The 4,834-nt window shown below is 52.4% G+C and overlaps 1 non-coding gene across 1 annotated transcript; it reads right to left on the minus strand.

Moving 5' to 3' along the window:
- Positions 1 to 3,227: 3,227 nt before the first annotated feature.
- Positions 3,228 to 3,357, minus strand: LOC130042550 (U8 small nucleolar RNA). The gene has a single exon (XR_008795249.1). It is a non-coding gene; the product is annotated as a U8 small nucleolar RNA (small nucleolar RNA).
- Positions 3,358 to 4,834: the final 1,477 nt, after the last annotated feature.

The following is a 4,834-nucleotide window of genomic DNA, read 5'->3' on the forward strand; positions in this document are numbered from 1 at the left end:
AGCAGGTGACCTTGCAGCGGAGCCTCATCAGAGCTCATGAGAGCGCTAAGCATTTTTTTTTCTTTTTGGGTCACACCCAGTGATGCACAGGGGTTATTATTGTCTCTGCACTGGATGCCGGGGATCCAACCGGGATCCAAACGCCCTACCTACATACAGCGATAGCTGTATTATCGCTGAACTATCCTGAGTGCACGGCCAGGAGTACTGGCATAGCTGTACTATCATTCCAGCCGCAGAGCTCTAAGCATTCTTTCGGGCTGCCTAGAAACTCCCCACGTGCATCTGTTGGGTCCTTTCTACTGCCCCATGTAGCTGGCAATTAGGACTTCTCTCCTCTCTCTCTCTCTCTCTCTCTCTCTCTCTCTCTCTCTCTCTCTCTCTCTCTCTTTCTCTCTCTCTCTCCTCTCTCTCCCTCCCTCTTCCCTCCCTCCCTCCTTCCCTCCCTCCTCCTTCCTTCCTTCCTTCCTTCCTTCCTTCCTTCCTTCCTTCCTTCCTTCCTGCCTTCCTTCCTGCCTTCCTGCCTTCCTGCCTTCCTGCCTTCCTGCCTCCCTCCCTCCCTCCCTCCCTCCCTCCCTTTCTTCCTCCCTTCCTTTCCTGCCTTCCTGCCCTCCTGCCTCCCTCCCTCCCTCCCTCCCTCCCTTCCTCCCTTCTTCCTTCCTTCCTTCCTTCCTTCCTTCCTTCCTTCCTTCCTTCCTTCCTCCCTCCCTCCCTCCCTCCCTCCCTTCCTTCCTTCCTCCCTTCCTGCCTTCCTGCCCTCCTTCCTTCCTCCCTCCCTCCCTCCCTTTCTTCCTCCCTCCCTCCCTTCCTTCCTTCCTTCCTTCCTTCCTTCCTTCCTGCCTTCCTGCCTTCCTGCCTTCCTGCCTTCCTGCCTTCCTGCCCTCCTTCCTCCCTCCCTCCCTCCCTCCCTCCCTCCCTCCCTCCCTTCCTTCCTCCCTTCCTGCCTTCCTGCCTTCCTGCCTTCCTTCCTGCCTTCCTGCCTGCCTTCCTGCCTGCCTTCCTTCCTGCCTTCTTTCCTGCCTTCCTGCCTTCCTGCCTTCCTGTCTCCCTCCCTCCCTCCCTCCCTCCCTCCCTCCCTCCCTCCCTCCCTCCCTCCCTCCCTCCTTTCCTTCCTCCCTCCCTCCTTCCCTTCCTCCTCGGTGATTCTCGGGGCTTACTCCTGGCTTCGCACTCAGGAATCACTTCTGGCTTGGTTTGGGGGACCATGCGGAGTGCTGGGGATCCAAGCTGCATCGCCTGTGCAGAAGAACTGCCCGACCCGCTGCACGATAGCGCTGGTCCCTGTTTCTCCACTTTCCGGCTTCCCTTTTCGGCTTCTCTAGCATCTCTCTTTCGTTTGTCCTTCACGGCTCCCTCCTTTAATAAGCATGCTCTTCTCTCTCCCAGCCGACAGGAAAGTCCCACAGATCTGATCGGTCACGGTCCTCCCGTTATTCATCGATTTGCTCGAGCGGGCCCAGTAACATCTCCATCGTGAGACTTGTTACTGTGTTTGGCATATCGAATAAGTCACGGGGAGCTTGCCAGGCTCTGCCGTGCGGGCGAGATACTCTCGGTAGCTTGCCGGGCTCTCCGAGAGGGGCGGAGGAATCGAACTCGGGTCGGCCATGTTGGCTGCGTGCAAGGCAAACGCCCTACCGCTGTGCTATCGCTCCAGCCCGATCAATCAACCCAATACCTTAACCCTCAACTCGGCACCCCATTGTCCCACTGGCTCCCTCCACTGCTGGACTCTTGGCCACCTGCTGACCTGCTTGACAGGACCCCTTGGTGGCCTCACTGTACTCATGACTGTCAGTAAATGTTGGTAACACTAGGTCTAACCTCAGTCTTCACCCCAGGCCTTGGATACTTGTATGTGCATGCTTAGTCTACACTCACCAGCTCCCAGATGTCTCAACTCTGGATTCCAAGCTTAATTCCCCCCTACCTTTTTGACTCTTACTTAAGAACAGGGATGTTGGGCCGGAGTGATAATACAGTGAGTAGGGTGCTTGCAGCCGACCCAGCATTCCATATGATTTCCCCGAGCATCGCCAGGAGTGAACCCTGAGCACAGAGCCAGTAGAAAGCCTTGAGCACAAACCTGGTGTGACCCAAAACTCGGAAAATAAAATTGTTTGCTTAAAAAAAAAACAACAGGAACGCAGACTAAGTGGATAATGAGATAGAGTAAGGACTGCGTTTTTTTTTTTTTCTTTTTGGGTCACACCCAGTGATGCACAGGGGTTACTCCTGGCTCTGCACTCAGGAATTACTTCTGGAGGTGCTTGGGGAACCCTATGGGATATCGGGGATCAAACCTGGGCCGGCCGCGTGCAAGCCAAATGCCCTACCTGCTGTATTATCTCTCCGGCCCCAAGGACTGCATTTGGGAGCTCACCTCTTCCCTAAACACAGTGCCCTTTGCTCATCATCCCTAAGGGTTGATCATCCCTAAGGGAAAGGCTAAGCTACACCCTTGAGTGGCATATCCCCTGGGAATGCAAGTGGGGGACAGAAGACGCTGAAATAGAACAGTGAGAGCAAGGTGGACTCTGTTTCAGAACCTTCACTGACTTCCCCACCATTGAGAATTTTATTTATTTAAACATTTTTGGGCTGGAGTGATAGCACAGCGGGTAGGGCGTTCGCCTTACAAGCGGCCAACATGGCCGACCCGAGTTCGATTCCTCCGCCCCTCTCGGAGAGCCTGGCAAGCTACCGAGAGTATTCGATATGCCAGACACAGTAACAACAAAGTCTCCAATGGAGACGTTACTGGGCCCGCTCGAGCAAATCGACGATCAACGGGAGGGCCTTTACCTTTACCTTGTAAACATTTTTGGTTTGGGGGCCACACCCAGCTGTTTTCAAAGCTTACCCCTGGCGTGCTTGTGAGATCATCCAGAGGTGTTGGGGATTGAACCTGGGTTGGAGGTATGCAATGCAAGACTATAGGCTGCTGTACTATCGCTCTGACCTCTTTCCCCATTGTTTTATTTTATTTTTTGCTTTTGGGGTCATACCCAGCGATGCTCAGGGATTACTCCTGGCTCTGCACTCAGGAATTACTCCTGGCGGTGCTTGGGCGACCCTATGGGATGCCAGGGATTGAACTTGGGTCGGCCACATGCAAGGCAAATGCCCTACCCGCTGTGCTATCACTCCAGCCCCAGTATTTTTAGAATTTTAGGCATCATGATTTACTGGTAACAATAGAGTGTTTTATTTATTTATTTTAAAGAATCAGATAAGAACAACTAGGATATGCCCTAATCACGCAGAGACATTAATCATGAATCATGCGAACTCCAATCGCCATGCTCTATCTGCCCTCTGAATAGAGGATCAGATAAGGAATATCCTGCCTGAGGATCACAATATGGTTTTATGCAAAGTTCCAATACCAGGATACCACACCCTCCACCAGAGGGCCTACATTGCCCTTTTCAGCCTGGTCACTTTTTTTGTTTGTTTGTTTTGGGTCCACGCCTGGCTTAATTCTGGTTCTGCACTCAGGGATCACTCTTGGAGGCCTCCAGGGACCGTAGGAAGTGCGTGGGACAGAACCCAGGTTGGCCACATGCAAGGCAAACGCCCTCCCTGCTGTACTATCGCTTGACCCCAGCCTCTTCCCTTTTTTTTTTTTTCCCCTTTATTTTATTTTATTTTTTTTAAAGTTGTAGATTTACAATTTTTTGTGCTTTGGTTTCAATCATACAATGATCAGATACCCATCCCTCCACCAGTGCCCATCTTCCACCACCATGGATAATATCCCTCCCACCCCCATCCCCCCATCCCCCCTGTCTCAGTGGCAGGGCAATCCCCTGTGTTCTCTCTCTCCTTTTGGGTGTTGTGGTCTGCAAAAGAAGCCTCTTCCCTTTTTAAAAACTCCCTCCACAGGTGTTTGAAGATCCTGCCGAGAGCCACTGTTCTATACAGTCTCCCTTGTGCTTGGGCAAGAGCTTTAGCAAATGCTGCAGGAAGCTGCAAGGAACGATGAATTGTGCAATTTGCTGCAACTTGATTGGAACTGGAAGAGATCATGTTGAGTGAAGTAAGCCAGAGTAGACAAACACAGGATGCTTTCACTTATCTGTGATATATAGAGCGATAGCACAGTGGGTAGGCCATTTGCCTTGCACACGGCCGACTTGACCGACCTGAGTTCAATTCCTCCACCCCACTCGGAGAGACTGGCAAGCTACCAAGAGTATCTCGCCCGCACAGCAAAGCCTGGCAAGCTCCCCGTGACTTATTCGATATGCCAAACACAGCAACAACAAATCTCACAATGGAGAAGTTACTGGGTGTGCTTGAGCAAATCGATGAGCAATGGGAGGACAGTGCAGGACAGTGCAGACAGTGCAGTGATATATAGAATACTCTGGATAAGGAACTGTATTGTAGTAAAGAAGGGATGCCTACAACACCCTCGACCCCAGTGTTTAGATAGAGGACAGAGTAAAGTAAAATTAAGTAAAGGCCCTCCCGTTGATCATCGATTTGCTCGAGCGGGCCCAGTAACGTCTCCATTGGAGATTTTGTTGTTACTGTGTTTGGCATATCGAATAAGTCACGGGGAGCTTGCCAGGCTCTGCCGTGCGGGCGAGATACTCTCGGTAGCTTGCCGGGCTCTCCGAGAGGGGCGGAGGAATCGAACTCGGGTCGGCCATGTTGGCTGCGTGCAAGGCAAACGCCCTACCGCTGTGCTATCAACTAGCCGAATCAACTAGCCCTGAAAATGGATGGCGCTGGAGCGTTGGGCCCATACCCGGCCGTCGCTGGCAGTCGGTGACGCATGAGAGGACAGAGATGGAAAGAAATCAAGTGGGGGAGGGTGGTGGAA

The sequence above is a fragment of the Sorex fumeus genome, unplaced genomic scaffold (assembly GCF_029834395.1).
Source record: "Sorex fumeus unplaced genomic scaffold, SorFum_2.1 ptg000101l, whole genome shotgun sequence".
NCBI classification, from domain to species: Eukaryota; Metazoa; Chordata; class Mammalia; order Eulipotyphla; family Soricidae; genus Sorex; species Sorex fumeus.